The 19,777-nt window shown below is 42.8% G+C and overlaps 1 protein-coding gene across 1 annotated transcript in view; it reads left to right on the top strand.

Annotated features, from left to right (window-relative positions):
• The window catches only part of B3GLCT (beta 3-glucosyltransferase), a 393,556-nt gene that overhangs the window by 348,672 nt on the left and 25,107 nt on the right, over positions 1-19,777 (top strand). The gene's annotated exons all lie outside the window — the stretch shown is intronic.

Genomic DNA, 19,777 nt, shown 5'->3' with positions numbered 1-19,777 from the left:
GCCCAGCAGCATCTGTGTCATATTACCTCCACTTAAAATCAGTCTCTACATGTCTTATTGAGTTACGATTTATAATCCCATGTAATTTAAGACGTGTATTTTGTACTGAGTTTCCACATCTTTGTCCATCCCTTGTATATGCCTTGCACTACATTTGTTATGTGTTTTAGGTCTCTTTCACATGGATGCATTTTCTTGTGGCGTTATCACAATCTTGTGGCACTACAATGTCGTGATTTTTAGGGTGGCTTAAAATATATAAGCCCTACCCTGAAAATAAGCCCTATGTAACAAAAAAAAAGCAATACATTACCTAACAGGCGCTGTCCTGGTCAATATGATGGCTGTGATTGGTTCATCGAGCACTGTAATAATTGGCTGAGCCGCAGCGTTCGAGAACCAATCAGAGCCAGCGCTTTCTGGAAGCGGGTTTTTGAAACCCCTGACCAGGAAGCACTGGCTGAGGACTACAAACAAGTGCAGAGGAGAATTGCGGTGGAGCGAACAGCATCAGTTAGGAAATGTGTGTGTGTGTGTGTGTATGTATGTATATATGTGTGTGTGTATATTATGTATAATATATATATTTTTTTTATGCAGCTAGGGTTTATGTTAGGGCTCAAACAGTAGGACTTTCTACTGTAAAATTTGCTTCACTTGTTTTCATGCGATGCAACAGAAAGGAAAGCTCCATAGGAAAACATGGTGTTAGGGATTTGACGTGGATCTGCTATGTTGCCCAACCAGTATATGGAACAGAGCAGCAGGGCAGACAGCCGGCTCTGGAAACCTAAATGCTCACCGCTGGAAGGCGTGATTTGGAATGCAAGGTGATCAGGGGATCTAGCCCTATGCTGTCTATCAACAGCAGAGAATTTGTCCTGACAAGGGCGGCCCTGCACGGGAACCTAGGGGCTGATTAACCCTTTTAGAACTGAACACTAGGAAGTTGGATAACACCACACCGTCTGCAGAACCAAGGAGCAAGCAAGTTCAGGACCAAGCTGGAAGTTCTTGAGCAAACTGAAGATAAAGCATAAACTGCAAACACAGGAGGAACAAGCAGGAGCAGTTGTGACGCGTGCATATATGAGGGCTTAGACACCAACAAGGCAGCAGGGACTGTGAGGTCTGAGGCCTCTATATGGTGGTGAAGAGATGACTAATAATCTGCAGCTGGGTGGAAGAGGCAGAACCAATTTAACCATGACAGTGCTAGAAAAAAGGCAATCACAGAATCAGAGCACGACGCCCACGTCTGTCAGACCTCATACATGGGCTACAAAACATTGTAAATCATGGCAATATTCAGCATGCCGCAATTTTTTTCTCCTGCAATTTGTAGCACTGTCGCATCTTGAGAAAATCGCGCGATTTTGTCGCCAGTGTAAAAAAAACTGCCTTAGACCCATATAGCGATTTTCCCTTAACATGTAGGCATGCTTTGTTAGGGTAAGGGGTGTGTTTGTAGGTAAGGGCAATACTTGCAGTGCCAGAAAACTCACCACATTGGTGCAAAGTACTGGCGCTAAATAAACCAACCAATAGCTAGTGCCCTTTTACATGGGTTGCCTGTCGAGCGCTAAAGCATCCAATAGTTGTCCCAACAATCATCGTTCCTGGGCTTTCACGCAGGAACAATAATCACTCACAGAATGAGTGCCCTAGACATCTCTTTCGGCTGCCCGTCTCCATTTAGGGTAAAAAGACAGTCGTTCACATGAACATCTGCCTGTTCTCATAGGCTAAATATTGTCAGGTTTTTCTGTCTGTATAAACTGAATGGCAAACAATAAATAAATTATTGTCAGGCGCTCAGTTGGCAGCCGTGTTCACACAGAACAATTATAATTAATTATTATTTGAATGATGAATGAACCTGTTCAGTTTATGAAACACACAATAACGTGCAGTTTTATAGTATGTTGATCAAAAGGGGTTGGAACATCTTACATAGTATAAATTCATTGGTTACTGAACTTCTGTGGGCAGGAACCTCTTTGCAGCCAACACATTTTAGTCCCTGTGTGACATGTGCTCTTGAAGGACATCCCATATACATTCCAGAGACCACATTCATACCAATACAACAATAAATTATAATTTTGCTCACATTACGTTTTTACTCTAACAGTTTATTAGTAAACAGCGGCTTGCGGAAAAAAATGACTAGAGGAAATGGATGCGATTTTTGGATTCAGCACATCAAAATACATAAAGATCACATTATCTTGTAGTCAGCAAAATAGTTGTAGACCAGCGTTATCGTTCAATTCCACACGATCCAGTGATGAACTGAATAATCAGTCCTTGTAAAGGGGCCCCTAAATAAATGTGTCTAAAGATGTATCAAATTTGTCAAGTGGCATGAACTACTGTAATACATTTGGAGCATATTCAGACTGTCTAGTCTAGGGGGGTCAAACTCCTTTTCACCGAGGGACACATCTGCATTATGGGTGCCTTCTTAACTTATTGTTATATAACCTAAGACACCGTATCACACGCCATCCTCACCCACCAATCATGTTTCTGATAACCACAGAACAAAATGCAAACACAACCATTCAGGTGGATCCTAATGAATGGGTAACATGACACAGATTCTATTTTTAATTCAGGTTTTTAAAAATGTGTACCTCGTTTCCTGGCCAGCCCTCTGTAATAGCTCGGTGGAAGGGAGCACACTGGGGGAATTTGCGAACATTTCAGTCTAACAATACAAAGATAGAAATCAAACAATCAGGAGAAAACCAATTAGAAAAAGTATTCATTTCCAAACACACATTGCTTAAAAAGAAGTGCAAATGTGTACATACATTTCTCCAAATTAGATGTAAGAAGTGGATGGACACATCGGGACTGTCAACAGAATGTAATTACTTAAAAGTATACCTAATGAATGTTATAAACACTAAAAAAGTGTTCTAAAACATTGTGTAGTTGGTAACCAGGTGGCTCATTTCATGATCTAGTTCACATGGGGGGTGTACAGGTTTGTCTACCCTGTAGTTTGAATAGAGGGGTCGCCATGTATGCATTGAGTGAGTGAAGGGGAGCCACCAAAATAAATTATGAAAATCACAACATTTGTAATAAAAAACAATAATTTTAAAATTGTTTTACTTTTTCCATTGCTCAAAAATTTTATTTCAGACAGCTACCTTAATAATTCCTATACTGGTATACCCTGAAGAATCCATAATCCTTCTGTTTTGGTACATTTGTGGATAAGTATTGAGTACCTATCTAGGCAGAACTTGGGATGTGGTGGCAGCTAGTTTTTCAACTAAGGTGTGTGAACTATGTTGGGGTGAAATTAATGGGATTGTACAGAATTAGGAAAAAATTTCTTCTTTTTTTCCCCCGAAAAATAGCACCACTCTTGTCCAACTGATAATTGGTATTGCAGCTCAGACCTATTGACTTTCGTAGAGTTAAGCTGCAATGGCAGACAAACCACAAGGACAAGAGTGGTGCTATTTCTTGGATTTAAAGAGGAGACTGGGCAATCCCTTTTTAATACTCCAATTAGTATTTTGGGCTGGTGGCTACCACAGGGGCTGGTGCTGCTACCATTTTTTATTTTCGTTCTCATTATTACAGGGGGGAATCTCTGGGGCACTTTAACTCCTTTATGAGTGATAGTATCATCTATCTCTCCACTTTAATCTATCTAATTTCCTCTCCAGATTGAGTATATATCTTTGATCTGCCTAGGAACTTTGAGTACTATTTCTCTGACGTTTTGCTATGGAATTAAGGTTCCTGATGATGCTACGCCAATTGTAGCAGAAACGCGTTGAACCACGCACATTTTTCTTTAAGGCTACGTCCAAATTTTCTTCTTTATTTATGATGGATTACTGATCCCACTGTAGCTCTGCGATATAGATTTCTCTATCTCAGTGGATCACCTTTCCGCTAAAGTACCTTCCAGCCTCTTTAATCTGCACCGTTCAGGAATCCACTCTTATCCTTCGCAGAAATTGAAGCTGGGGACTTTATGGCGGTAGACGTTCTGATTGATTGAAGTTCCTATTTTCTGAACGCATTTGTCTGATTGACCCTCTCTCTAAGGGTGCCTACCCACTAGCGTTTTTTTTCCCTGCGAAATTCGCAGCATTTTGCGCGATCGCGATTTTAACATTACAAGTCCCATAGACCCCTGCAGAGAAAAAAATGCTGCGAAAAAAAACACTAGTGGGTAGGCACCCTAACGGTTACAGCTCTCTTGAAAACTTTTCCAATCAGCTGGCGGTCAAAAATTAAACAGTTTTGTTTCTTCTGAAACTCTTAGGCCTCATGTCCACGGGGAAAATCGGGCCCGCTACGGATTCTACATGTAGAATCTGCAGCGGGTCCCTCCTGCCCCGCGGACATGAGCGCTGAAAATAAGAATAAATAAGAATTTACCTATCCGTAGCGGGCGGCGAAGCTCTGCTCTTCCTCACGGCCGGATCTTCTTTTTCGGCCGGCGGATGAATTCCTGACGCCGGCGGCACGTCGCCGGCACATCGTCGACGTGCCGCGCGCATGCGCCGGCACTTCCGCCGAGCCGAAGCAAGGGAGATGCGGCCGTGAGGAAGAGCAGAGCTTCGCGGCCCGCTGCGGGTGAGAAAATGCTTTAAATTCCTATTTTAGGTCTCCCGCGGATCCGGACGGCTTCCATAGGCTTCAATAGAAGCCCGCGGGAGCCGTCCCCGCGGGAGACCCGCACGAAAATGGAGCATGGTCCAGATTTTTTCATGCTCCATTTTTTTTTAAATCCATTTTATTGACGATCCGCGGGTATTTATCTACCCGCGGGTGGTCAATGCATCCCTATGGGGTGCGGATCCGCGTGCAGGTAATCCGCTGCGGATCCTAAATCATATTTTGCCCGTGGACATGAGCCCTTAGAGTTTACTACGTATAGAGCTTTCATCCCCTCTCCTTAAATACGGTCTTTCCCCTATGCATACAATAGTTGTGCGACTGCCGCATAAGGAGTGCCTTATTTCTGTTTTGTATGTGTGTCTTTTCACATACATGACTTGCTTGTCAAGCCTTTTTATGAGCATCTATTTATTAAAAGTTATATTTTAGTATTTTCTCGAACCCTACAGTGATAAATTTAAGTAGCCACCTGGTGTTCGCCCTGCTTCTGTGATATTATTAAAATCCATACCACACATCAATTCTGCGACAGGTTTTTTTACGCACCATTTGGATGATTTTTAAGGAATCTCATTTGCATGGCGTGTAGCGTAATTACGGCCGAAAATCTGCAGCATTTACACTCTGTGGGAACATATCTTTACAGTTTTACAACACGACATCAATGCAAATGTGTATGTGATAAATACATATTAGAGTTGGTTTTTTTAAATGCGCCATTGGGTTTTATCGCCAGTATGTTTTACTTTAGAAGCTTTTTTTGTTGTCTCTGTAAAACAACTTATTTGAATCCCCCAAAGTTGCTTTGTTTCTACCCTATTGTGGGGGTGGATAATATGAAGCAAGCATCCTTGGATCTGCAATGACCTTGCCATTTTTCAGAGCGCAACGATTTTATGGATATGTTCTGAATGCAAACAATCTGTCTGTGAGTGGTGGAATAATCGAGAAAATATCCCTAATTATACATGCCGTGCTTCACTGATGGCTGCATTCAATGTTATTTCTGAAATTTACTGCACAATAATGAGGAATCTGGACAGACCTTTCCAGAACAGCATTTTTTAGCTCAAGTAGCTAATCATTCCAAAAATTACATTTCTACTTTTACAGTATGTTATACATGCAGATGTAGCTCTTAGCAAGAAGTTAATGAGACTGTAAGATCACGGTTAGCAGCTCTCTGATGGTAGGCGACGTGTTCAGAGCAGAAATCCGGCTGTGTGTTTATAAAAGGAAGGACGTCCGGAAGGTCAAGAAGTTTTTTTGATTATGTTGATGGCCACAAGCATCTATTAGATTTCTAACTTACAATGGATGTTCAGTTACTAGTCACTTAATAGTCGATTTTTCTGCTCCCCTACCCCGTTCCCTTTCCGGTTTAGAAATGCGTTCACCCGTCCTAAGATGAGTTTCCACATGTTTAAGAGTTGAAGCCATTTTTTCACAGCCCCTTTAACCCTTTCCAATCCAATTTGTATCCTGGTTTTCCTAGGGGGCTTACTCTTTTTCTGCCGTTATATAACGGCGCCATCTGCTGGCTAAAGCCAGTACTGCATGAGGTGACACGTTGGATAGGTTCCGACAGCAGAGAGGCTGGCAATACACAGTAAGGGAACCCCAACGGACATCTTCCAACATCGGAGCTGTACAGCCTTAAACCATAATGTCTTCAGAGGTCAGACAGTGGATTGGAAAGGGTTAAGTGATAAATTCAGGCCAACGTTCCGTAGAACTAGTACTTGATATTCAAGCTGAGATGTTCAAGTAATTTTACGAGCATTTTCTTTAAAGGCCTATCACTTGGATAGACTATCAATATTTAATCTTTATCAGCATAAGGGATAACTTTTAGAACTTGGCCCAACTCCTTTAAGGATAGCCTTTCATGGTGACTGATAGGCAGAAAATGTTCAGATCCTTGACATGGCTTCACTACAATATATTGTCAGTCTACAATAACCATCATTGCCAAGTTAACTGCCCCCCACGCACTGCAGTTCTTTCTTAGGTACTTCATCCCTTCACTACCAAGTACCTGACATTATAACAGAGCAAGAAATCGATAACGTGAACCGACCCATCCTCCTCCTCCTTTTCTGACAAGTGTTCTTTAATTTTTTAACTATCCCTGTGGCTTTGGCAGCTTGTTGCACAAGTAGATTAGTGGGTCACAAGATGTATTGCTGCCTTCTGCTCTGCTGTGAGTTATACAGCAGCATCATATTTAATATTTTGCAATGAAACTCCAAATTAAATTATGTTAATTTCATATTGCCTGAGTTCTGTTAGAAAGAATGTTTCTTACCGTATATACCGGCGTATAAGGCGACGGGGCGTATAAGACGACCCCACAACTTTCACCTTATACGCCGGTAATACAGTGGAGAAAAAAAAATCCTTACTCACCTCCCCCGGCGTTCTGTCGCGCTCCGGCAGGATGTCGCTCGCTCCTCGTCCCCGACGCAGCATTGCTTTCTGAATGCGGGGCTTGAAATCCCTGCCTCCAGAAAGCTAATACACACGCCGTCAGCCAGTTACAGCCATTCAATGACATCATTGAATGGCTGTGATTGGCTAAAACACACGTGGCTTCAGCCAATCACACTATTCAATGACATCATTGAATGGGTGTGATTGCTAACACACGTGCGCCTTCAGCCAATCACAGCCATTCAATGCTGTCATTGAATGGCTGTAACTGGCTGCCGGCGTGTGTATTAGCTTTCTGGAGGCAGGGATTTCAAGCCCCGCATTCAGAAAGCAATGCTGCGCCGGGGACGAGGAGCGAGCGACATCCTGCCGGAGCGCGACAGAACGCCGGGGGAGGTGAGTAATGATTTTTTTTTTTTACACTTTTTTTTTTTTATTACCGGCGTATAAGACGACCCCCGACTTCAGAGCAGATTTTTCGGGGTTCAAAAGTCGTCTTATACGCCGGTATATACGGTATGTCATACGAGTATAAGCAGGGGCAGACTGGGCAGGAGATCATGAGCCCCTCCGCCTAGGCCCTTAGCAATTGTTTTGGGCCAATTGCAAAAGTTATAGTAACTTCCTGGCACAGATATACTCACATAGGAGACAGACCTCGCTCTTTTCCCCCTGCTTTCTCTCAGGGGACAGTGAAGGCTGATTCCAGGAGGAGGAGCGAGGTGATGCTGTAAGAGAAAGCGCATGGAGCAGCAAACCGGTGGATGTCAGGTCCTCTCCCCTATGTGAGTGTTTCTGCAGCATGAAGTTACTTTAAGCTCTGAAGTGTTGCCATGTTATTACTAGGGCCATTGGGGACCCTATTACAATTAGAGTCAATATTGGCATGGACACTTTTGCAACTGGGGCCACTATTACTACTGGGGCCTTTATAGTGGACATTTTTACTACTGGGGCCATTATGGGGGGATCATATTACTGCTGGGGCCACTATGGGGGATCATATTACTGCTAGGGACACTACAGGGGATCAATTTACTGCTGGGGGCACTATGGGGGATCAAAATATTACTGAGGGCACTATGGGGATCAAATTACTACTGAGGCAACTATGGGGGATCATATTACTACTGGGGCCATTATGGGGGGATCATATTACTGCTACGGACAGTACAGGGGATCAAATTACTGCTGGGGGCACTATGGGGATCAAATTACTACTGAGGCCACTATGGGGATCAAATTACTACTGAGGCCACTATGGGGGATCATATTACTACTGGGGCCACTATGGGGGATCATATTACTACTGGGGCCACTATGGGGGATTATATTACTTAGGTCTGGGACTGCATTTATCATACGAGCTTGATTTGGAGGCTGTATTCATGTACTGATGGTTCTGGTGTGGTATTTATATTAAATAGGCAATCTATGTAAGAATGGAAGGACACACCAAAATGTGGAAGCCAATGACTGCACAGTTTTGTCAGTAATTTGTGTGGCATAGTTCGGCTGGGTGTGGGCAGCTACAGTTTGTGTTTCTACCATTAGGCTAACTTCACATGGGTGAGTACGATATTCTGCTCGCCAACATGCGATTTTTTTTTTTCTGCAAATGCAAGGCGTTTTTATATAAAAACCACCTTGCATCACTTTGAGGAATTAGGATCATGGAGTATCTTCCATTGTTTTCAATGGGGAGACGTTGTGTGCACCGAGCACGCGGTGCAATGCTGCCACTGGCCCCACTGTAAACAATGGGTGATGCGATGCGACGGCACGCCCAAAAATAGGACGTGCCGCAATTTGTTTCCAGCATCATGATGTGGGAAAAAAATTGCTCATGTGTATGACTCTATTCATGTGAGATTTGTGTGTCTCAATGACCTTGGGGTATGTTCACATGGTGAATTCTGATGCAGAATTTTCCATGTGGATTCTGCCTCTAAAACCGTGGCAGGAATCCTCTGCTATTCTGCCTTGGATTTTTCCACAAATCCGCTTGCGGTTTTAGCTTTGTCTATGGGCAATATCCACCTGTGGAATTTCCAATGCAGAATCACAAAGAAAATTCTGCTCATGGATTTTGTCCATTGACCAGGCTAAAACTATGTGTGGATTTCTCAGGTTTAAATTTGTATATAAGGCACTGATATAAAGAGAATGGGGCAGATTTACTAATTCAGTCTGTTTTATAGTGGCTTATGCTGTATGATAAATCTGGTGAATCTTGCAAGACATGTTAGATGGTTTTGTCTAACTTAACACCACCTTATTGGTTAATTTACTTTGTACCAATATTTTGGCATTTTAAGCCAAACTCCCCCTTAGCTGGTGAAGTGCCAAAGTGTCTAAAATACACCAGATGTATTGCAAGGCATATGTACAGTCTGTTGCTGCAAATTGAGACAGAATTCTGGTGCTTTTAGCCTAATAAATATTCCTTCAATTACCTATATCAGGGATAAAGTTAATTTCAAAGCAAGGCATGCAATGAACCTGCGAGTAGTTTTAGCTTGCGTAAACGAGCCAATCAGCTGACATATAAGTGTTTTCTCATTTGCCAGCTGATCGTTGATGGTTTTACATGGTTACAAGTAGAGATGAGCGAACGTACTCGTTTCGAGTAATTACTCGATCGAGCACCGCGATTTTCGAGTACTTCAGTATTCGGACGAAAAGATTCGGGGGGGGGGGGGGGCGGGGGGAGGCGTGGCGACGCGGGGGGTAGCAGCGGGGAACAGGGGGGGGCCCTCTCTCTCTCCCTCTCCCCCTCCCCCCCCCCCACTCCCCGCTGCAACCCCCCACTCACCCATGGCGCCCCCCAAATCTTTTCACCTGAGTACGGAAGTACTCGAAAATCGCGGTACTCGGGTGAAAAAGGGGCGTGGCCGAGTACGCTCGCTCATCTCTAGTTACAAGCAAACATACATTTAAGTTGTTATGATCACCATAACTCCAGCCTCTGAAACCCTCAAGGAACAGTTGATATCGCTGGCAAAAGATAGGGCTGGTCACATATTTGTCTTGTTATATTACATGCCAAATATAAAAGACCAACCTTGTAATATAACAAAGTCAGACAGAATAAGAGCCACGGTGTTAATTCTTTTTGCATTGTACATGACTTTTTCTATTGGAGTCCAAGAGAGTTATGGAAATGACCAAGCCCACTGTCATGACTAGTTTTATATGTGAAGGAGTACAAATGACGACACAATAATTTGGGTTGATGAAGAACACTTTTTTACTCAACTTTCATTACAGGGTCTCCCACTCGCTGGAGACCTGGGAAATTTGGTTATACCTCCAACACCTTTTAATGAAAATTGGTCAAAACATATCTTACTCAATGAGACTCAGGAACCCCTCACAGCATGTGCTGAAAGTGTCCCCCCATTAGTGGTTAAGCACTCCTGAACCTGATGCTGAACCTGAACATGTTCTGAACATGATGCTGGTAAGCATGTCTGGAATAACTACAGTAGTTTGTTGCGTGGTATTTCTTTTTCAATCCCTGGATTATTCAGTCGTGGCTTATTCTAGTGAACTATCCATTTCTGAAGGCAGCACAGTCTCGACTAATCTACATGACTGAAGCAAAACGTGGCTGTCTGGGTGGCATGGGGTGCTGAGTGAGACAGCCAGCCAGGTTGGCTGTCCAGATTAGCCATTAATTTCCTCAACCAGTGACTGCCACAGTGTAGATGGTGACAGACGAGTTAAGGAGTGCTCGACAAACATGTTATGAGCAGTTCCTGATTCTCATTGGGTAATGTATGGTTTGACCCTATTTCATTAAAATATGTTAATTTGTCTTGCAGTTGTAGCCAATTTTTCTGAGCCTCCAGCAAGTGGGACACCATGTATAAAGTGAATTAGGGACACCACGTCCCTTTAAGACCCACACTGATAGGGCTACAATTCTCGGCAAAATCTCCAATTTGACAGACCACCAACAGCAGGAGTACTTTCACCTCAATTTGATGTTTACCACCATCGCTCAGTCTCACCATCTGTAACCTGCTCCCTGTTACCTGCCTCAGTCGGTAATGTGGACATGTATCGCTCCATGCAGCTTTCTCCTCTTCTACATGTCAGAGGAAGGTATTTTACCCCTCCGTAACAAGCACCCTTGTCATGACATTTGGCGCTTCTCAGCATGCAGCATGGAGTGTGTTGCAGAGGGTTAAACCCTACATATAACTCCCTTAAATTTTTTCGGATAAAAGGCACACATGCTGTGACTTACTGCAACTTACTTGTTCGCTTTCTCCCTTTTTTCAGCCACTACCATTTTGTTTTTCACATGGGTGGCATGATACTCATGTTCTGATAGATAGGAGTTTCAATTATCATACATCTATTTATATGTTCATATTTTATGGTAACACCATCAATGCCTATAATCAGAATACCCCATTAAATATGCAGAAAGCTTTTTTACTGCACCAGTACACAATAAGGCCTCTTTCCCACGAGCGTATATCGGCCCGCCGTTTTCACAGTCAGATTCCAATGCATCAGATCACATAGCCATATTTCCGTGACGTAAAAGCGCCCAGCCGGCCAATATAGCACCGAGCATTTTTACTTCGGGCCCAAAAGATAGTCCTGGAACTATCTTTTGTGCCGGAATACGTCGGCGGCTGCATGGGCTCCTATGGGAGCCAATGACAGTGGCCAGAGAAGGGAGGTGGGAGGGAGTTTAGCAGCATGACTGCTAAACTCTCTCCCTCTTCTCTCCTCCACTCCAGCTGAATGCAATGGGAAGGGACGCTCCGTCCCGCCTCCTCCCATTGCTGGCTGCTCCCCATCCTTGTCCCTTGTCTGCAGCCAGCAATGAGAGGAGGCAGGAGAGGGTGATGCTTAGCTCCTCTGCCGCCCCCTTCCCATTGCAATCAGCCAGAGGGGAAGAGAGAAGAGGTGAGCCGGCGAGGGGGAGGGGAATGCCATGTGAACGGGCATGCAAACATTAGATTTGTGCGCCCGTTCATGAGCTTTTACGCCCCAGATCGTAGCATATATCGGCCGGCTGTGAAAGCAGCGGCCGATATACGCTCGTGGGAATAAAGCCTAAGGGTGCATTCACATATTATGGTTCCGCTGCAGTATTGGAAATGCAGCAAAACCACAGATTATCGTTACAGCGGGTGTTTTCTCTACATGTGAACGGGATTTGCCTTAATCCCATTCATTTGAATGGTAAACGTTTCCGCTGCGGTTTTTCTGCAGCATTTCCTCATCTTGTAAACGCAACCTAAAATATGTTGTCTGTAATGTAATGGAAGCATGAGATGAATATGTAATTTCATATCTCTGGAACCATCCAATCATTACCTAGTATATTTGCATTGTATTTCTTACAACATACCCCTTACCCTACTGATTTGCAACAGCAGTTAGCGACACGAATTTCAGTGGCAAGACTCTCCACGAAGAATCAGTTGTGCAGCGAAGGATCTATTTTTTTAATCAGTCCATGAATACTAAACAGGCATGCAGAGAACCAATTTGTCCCTTATTCAACTTTCATAATTTATCAGTAAATGCGGAAATATTGCAAACAGCTTTTCATATATAATCACCCATAGTGAAAAATGCCACAATGGTATCAGCTGGAATCCATAATTCCATGAAATAATAGTCCTACATGCAGAAGTAATGGAGGTGGAGATGGAAAAAGCGCGACCACATGCCAGCTGGCTGATTTATGGACTCCAGCTGATGCCATTGGAGCATTGTTCACTTTGAGTGATTAAGTAGATTTTATTTTTTTTTATGTTTCTACATTTACTGCAAAAAGAAGCAAGTTGAATAAAAAGAATAAATTGGTTCTGTGAATTCTCGTTTAGCATTCACAGCAGTTAACCGCAATGAACCTTTGTTACATCCCAATATCACTCTCACTGGGAGCCGAGATATACTGCATGAACAAATATGCACCGATGGCCCATTGTATTAGACACACCTGACCTTTCACAATTGGAGCTTTGCTGTAATGAAATTAGACTCAAGACCCTGGAGTAAAGCAGAAAATCAAGTGAGCAAGTTGGCCTTACATCAGTGACTCAACGCTAGAATGGGAAAATCAAGCAACCTGAACGACTTTCAACGAGATTTGGTCATCCATGCTAGACTAGTCAGGACCAGTATATTGAAAATTGCCAATCTTGTTGGGTTTTCTTGTGCAACTATGTAAAGGGTATGCCGAGAATGATGTGATTGAGAAAACGCATCCCACAAAAGGGGATCCTGTGGACATAAACAGCTTGTCAATGAAAGGGGTCAGAGGAGAATGTCAAGGATTGTTCTGATGAGCAGGCTGTGCACAATCAAGCAGTCGAATAAGTGTCAGAATGCACAATTTGACGTTCCTTCAGAAAGATGGGCCTTAACAGCAGATGATCAGTTTGAGTGCCATTGTTGTCCAAGGGAAACGGGCAAGATTCCGGTGGGCAAAAGAGCGCAAAAAAAGGATTACTAAACAGTAAAAAAAAAAAAAACATTGCCTGGTCAGATGAACCCTGATTTCTATTGCACCATGTCAATGAAAGGGTAGGAACTTGGCGCAAGCAACATGAATCAATGAACCCTTCTTGTCAAGTTTGAACAGTTCAGATTGATGGAGGTGGAGTAATAGTGTAGAGAATATTTTCTTGGCCTGTGCTGGTTTTAGGCATTTCATTCAGAAACCATAGGTGTTATCGAATAGGCCCCCATTCCCAGCTATAACAATCATCGCTCTTCTGAGAAGGCTTTTCACAAGATTTTGGAATCTGTCTGTCTTAATGTGTGCCTATGTTAGATTGGAAATGACATTCCATTTCATCCCAAAAGTGTTTAGTGGGGTTGAGGTCAGGGCACTTTGCAAGAATGTTCCTTTTCTCCACACCATAATTGTCAAGCCATGCCTTTAAATACATTCACATTCAGGTAGCGGAAATGCTGCGGAATTTCCACAGTGGAAAATTTTGCGACAAATTCTGCAAATAAAAACTGGTCGAAGTCTACAGCATCAGTGTGGATTTTGACTAGGAATCAGCTGCAGATACAGATTTTAGCAACTATACTGTTTTGCCTTACCTTAAAATACATCGCTCCCCGTCACCTGCCAGCCCCTTGTGAGTGCAGAGCCGCTAGTCAGGTGGTGCCACTTCCAAATCACCTGGCCAGCGGCTCAGTGTTCACTAGAGGCAGCCTGGTGACGTGTGACAGGTGCCACGTATTGCGAGATGGAAGAGAGCACTGTAGCTGCTAAAACCATCTGCGGATACACAGCTGATTCCTTGTCAAAATCTGGATTTTTGACAGGTTTTTCTTATCTGAAAATTCTGCGGAATTTGCCATGGCATTTTCAACTGTGGACTTTCTGCAGCATATCAGTTGCGTGTGAATGGACCCTGTATGAAGCTTACTTTGTCTTATTGAAGCTGGAGAGGGTCTTCCCCAAACCTTTGCCACAAAGAAGTGAGAATTGTCTAAAAGATCTTTGTATGTTGTAGCATTAACATTACAATTTACTGTAAAAATGGAATGTAGCCCAAAGCCTGAAAAACAGCCCCATATCATTAGTGCTCCACTAACACATTTTTCAGTTTGGCTCTACAGATGTAGCCAAATTTAACTTGGCTGTGATAAGTTTCTGCGACCAGTTATCTGCTCTTAAAAAGCTATTATTATTTAATCTTAGCACAACTAAAACCAATTCTAAAAGTATTTGAAAATTGTGGCACAAACAGTTATTTTCAATATATCTTATTGGGTTTTATAATGAAAAGAGAATAAAAGAAAGTTGACATTTGTTGGGTTAGAATACAATTTCTGTACGGTGACATAAATATTTTAAACAAGCAATGCGTTGTGGAATAGTAATGAGATTAGTGCTTCTTCTTACAAAAGAAAAGAAAATAGTTGCCAGGTTAAGGCAATGCATCACTTGAGTACTAGATATCTACTATGAACCAGAAACTGGAAACTTAATTGTACCACTTGAAGGCTTTTATTTTATGGCACAAGGATGTGTTAGGGAAAGGAGGGGGGTGTAAGACATGGAGATATTCAGAAGGGTAGTATGTGAGGGATTTGTATGCTAATTTATTGAGGGATGATTTGTCAGCCAAAGCTTCAGTTCTCTTCAATGCAAGAAGAATATGAAATTCCCTCTTCTGAGTTTTATAGATTCCTCCAAATAAGAAAACATCTTTGCACGCACCCAGACACGCAAATCAATATTCCAATGATTTTAAAGACTATCGACTAACCAATACAAGAATCGTACTAAACAAATCTACAAATTTTTATCTGACAACATTTTTTTAAAGAAAACAGTACAGTTCCAAAAAATGGGAAACTGACCTCTTAGGTCAATTCCCCCTACAAGAATGGCAAACTGCCCTAAAATGGGCTGTAAAATCTACAACATGTGCATCCCACCACGAGCAGTACTATAAATTATTGGTCAGAGGGTACTATACGCCATTAAAACTCTGATACATCTATAGCAGCGCATCCCCTAAATGTTGGAGAAACTGCAGACAAATAGGGTCACTGCTCCATGTTTTTTAGAGTTGCCCTCTAATCTCCACCCTATGGAAACAATGTTTAAAATGATAAAAACACTCCACCCCTTCTCAACTAAAAGCAAATCCGGTTTGGCGCTTCTACTGTTAGGGATAATTTCCCATTGGAATGCAGAACAGTTATCTGCCATGTACTACACGCAACTCGTCTTAGAATAGCACACAACTGGAAAAGCTCTGAAGTTTTTTCCATAAAAGAAATAGATTGTATAGTCTCGGCCAACTGCACATACGAAAAATTGCTGGCAGTCCAAAATGGAGCATTCGATCCCTTTATATCCAAAAAGTTATTCTAATGCTCCTCGCCTCTGCACTTGTAAATCCTATGTGCAAGGAGTAGTCCGGAAGTTCACGTCCACATCAAATGAGCAAAGCAAAAGTAAGGAAAGTGTGGTGGAATGCTGAGCAGTGAGGACATATGGACCTGGTGCTCCACTACCCACCACCTTTGTATGCAGCCATCAGTTCCCTCCCTGTGCCAAATACCCTGTAGTAGTCTCCTGCTACTTCCGCCTAACCACAGGAACATTTTGAAGGGACTTGGGCTGCCGTACCCCCACCTTGAACAGCTGCAGCCTGCCTCCACCATGAAGCCTCAGACCTGTGTGTGTGTGGATGACAGGGCACACAGCTCCATCCTCTGGCTTAAGGACCTCACCTCCTGGTGGGCTTCCTCAGCTCCTGCTGTTCAGCGCCCTTGCATTGGCTGACTCTGAAGCCCATGACGCAGAGGGCCTTTTGACAAGCAACACACGGATGTCGGCCGGTGGCCTTCATAGCAGCGTCGCTGCTCTTCCTTCCGTGTCTGCGGGGCTCAGCTAGTGGTCGCTGGGCTGGGGTCGTGGCCCAGTTTTTCCGTGGCTCCAGCATCGATCTTCAACCATGGACCGTGCACGACACACAGACAGCCGTAGGCAAAACTGTCACTCTAGTGATGGGACAACGGCTCCGAACCTTCAAACTGAGCTGTCCCTTCACTCAGACAGGCCATCCTAAAGGACAGAAAATTCACTAGAAGCCTCACACAGGTACTGATTGTGGACCTTAGTGTCAGTGCCCAGCAGTGCAGCATCCTACACTCTGCTATAGAGGCTCCCCCACTAAATACAGTAACCTCTGCTCATGGGGTGACAGCTCCTTGGGAAACAAATTGGAGCCTCATGTGGCCATCAGCCTGTGCCTTGTAATCCCCTCCGTATTCAGACGCACTTGTACCCAGAGCTCTGGAATCCTGGGGAACTACTACACTCTTAGGCTCTGAAGCCTTTCTCCATTTAAGGAGTTAATTCATTGGCCTCATTACAAACATTAACTGGAGCTGAATGGCGATCGTATAAAAGTGGTAAAAAGGCTCGTGGTCCGGGAAATTTAAAATCTCTCTGGCTCCCAGCTACTATGTGTAGCAGAGAGCAGGAAGATATCACCAGGAGCCGCTGTATTACATGTATCATGTAAAGTTTAAAAAAAAAAGTGTAAAAAGAAGTTTAAGTTTCATCTCCCCTAAGAGATGGTGGACACTTGCGCAAAAGCCGCGGATTGCCAGGGTAATTGAAAATCTCCCTGCTCCTGGCTACCAAACACAGCCAAGAGCCAGGAGATTTCACAGGGGCCAATGGATAACAGCGATCACATAAAAGTAAAAAAAAAAAAGTTAAAATTTCACTCCCCTGTCACGGATCCTATCCATGAGGTGAAATTACTTACCTAAGGCCTCCAGCGATGTGCCCCAACGAGATCCTTATCCGTGGACCTTTCCCAACTTCAGCGCTTGCGCCCGTTGCCAGAGTGGCGAACGTAAGTGCAGAAGCTGGGGAGGACCCGGAAAATTTAAAATCTCCTTGCTATTAAAGGTAGCCGAATGCTTGGAGCAGTGACCGAGGGCTGCAGTGAGCTGTCCCCGGTCATGTAAAAGTTAAAAACAGTTTAATGCTCCTTTCGATTTGGAGCCCCGTTGTGCACATGGACATAAGATTAGCTTCATCATTGCTATGCTTCTAAAAACAGGACAAACTGGGATCCGTTTTGGGGTGAAAATCTTCATTCATATGTGTGCTGTACTTAAAAAGACTGTTTTTAAAATTACATGATTGCCAAAAAAATTAAAATCGTAATTTTTTTCCTTCTGCTTTGCTTAGATTCATTCAAAAACTGTGGAGTCAAAATACGCAGTAACCTCTAGATAAATTCGTTAAGGGGTCTCATCTTTAAAATGGGGTAATTTGTGGGGGTTCTCTATTGGTTTGGCCGCTCAGGTGCTCTACCAGTGTGCAATGGGGCCTAAAACACCTTCAAGCAAAATGTCTGTTCTGAAAGCCACCGGCTGCTCCTTTTGATTTGGGCCCCATTGTGCATACAGACATAATATTAGGGCCACAACAGATATGTTTCTGAACACATGACAAACAGGGGTATCCATGTGCACTATAGAAAAAAAAACTGTCTTTAAAATGTCATATTTGCAAAAATATGACATTTTATTTTTTCTCCTGTAAACTGCATTAACTCCTGAAAAGAAACGGTGGGGTCAAAATGCTCATAATCCCCCTCAGTGATTATATTAAGGGGTGTAGTTTTTAAAATGGCGTCACTTGTGGGGGTATCTCTCATTCTGACACCTATGAGCCTTTGCAATTTGGCTTGGTGTAGGAAAACAAAATGTTCCTCGAAATGTCAGTAACTAATGTTAAATTTGTACGTCTCCTAAATGGTTAAAAAAAAAGCACTAAAGTTTTTCAAAAGTGTGTCCAGAATAAAGTAAACAGATGGAAATTTATATCTTATCAAAAATTTGTACAGTATGTTTGCACATATTTGAGATATTACAGTTGAAAATGTGAAAAAATGACAATTCAAAATGTTCCCAATTTGGCACATCTAATAAATGTATACAAATTCTACCAGTCTATTTTTACCATCTATATGAAGTATAATATCTGGTGAAAAAACAATGTCAGAATCGCTTGGATATCCAAAACCTTTACAGAGTTATTGTATGTTGAAGTGACACATGTCAGATTTCCAAAAATTGGCTCTGTCACTAAGGCGCAAGCAGGCTTCATCCCTAAGGGGCTAATAAACATTCCTTTAAGAAAATCTTTTTTTTTTTTAAAGTTGAATAATCAGGCTTATCCAGAAATCGGGGATCTTTGTTTGCATCATCGTTGTGTTTGGATTGAAATAAAATCAAATCATTTCACTTATTATTCTACTTTGCTAGTGGACCTCTTATTTTGCTCATTGTTGAGACGTTGATTCCACTCTACCCCTAGCCCCATCTGTGGATTTTCGTGGTTGCTTATGATCAAAGACCGCTGCTGCTTTCCGACACGGTGGCCACACTTGCACACTGTCTTGTGACAATTCGCTGCTCATATGGCAAGGCTGTATGGAGTACACCCCATACCCAGCCACTTCTCCTCAGCAGCTCTGTACAACTATATAAGATTGCTCATGGGTTTGTGCAGTAGCCATGGAGCTCTATAAATACTAGGATGACTTGCATGACACATGATCCATGGGGAAATGTATTGCCCACAAATCCTCTGGAGCCAGGGGGTGTAGAACTAAAAAAACAAAAGAATAACTGATGAATTCCAGGTATGAAATTAGATTGGAGGCTGTTGATTGCTTTAATTTTGTCAGGGATTTGACCTGAGCAAAAAAATGCTGAGATGGGAATAGGATTCCTTCACACTGTGTTGCTTCCAGTTCCGGCTCCCTATCTGCTTTTCGTCCTTTTTGCTAAAAAGTTCATGGGGATGGAACCTAGATGACACTATTGGATGAATATGCAAGACGGAGATCTTTATGTGAAACAGAGACCACAGTTTTGATCCATGTCAGTCTTTTAAATGGTAGAAAAGTGTCATTCATACATGTACCCCAATGTAGCTGTCTAGGTTCCGTCTTACTTTCTGTCCCCCTATCGTTTTCAGGATGGAGGAAGGAAAATTGACATGACCTGGCCTGGAAGAGGCAGCGCAGTGTCAAAAAAAGCCTAATTCTTTACTGCAGTCTCAATTAAATAACTTTTGAGTTAGTCTTCTGTCTAACAAATCTTATAATTTAAGACTCTGTGGGACTTTATAAATTAGATTTGT

This window comes from Eleutherodactylus coqui, chromosome 1 (assembly GCF_035609145.1).
Source record: "Eleutherodactylus coqui strain aEleCoq1 chromosome 1, aEleCoq1.hap1, whole genome shotgun sequence".
NCBI lineage: Eukaryota > Metazoa > Chordata > Amphibia > Anura > Eleutherodactylidae > Eleutherodactylus > Eleutherodactylus coqui.
This window is presented reverse-complemented; position numbering and strand designations above follow the sequence as displayed.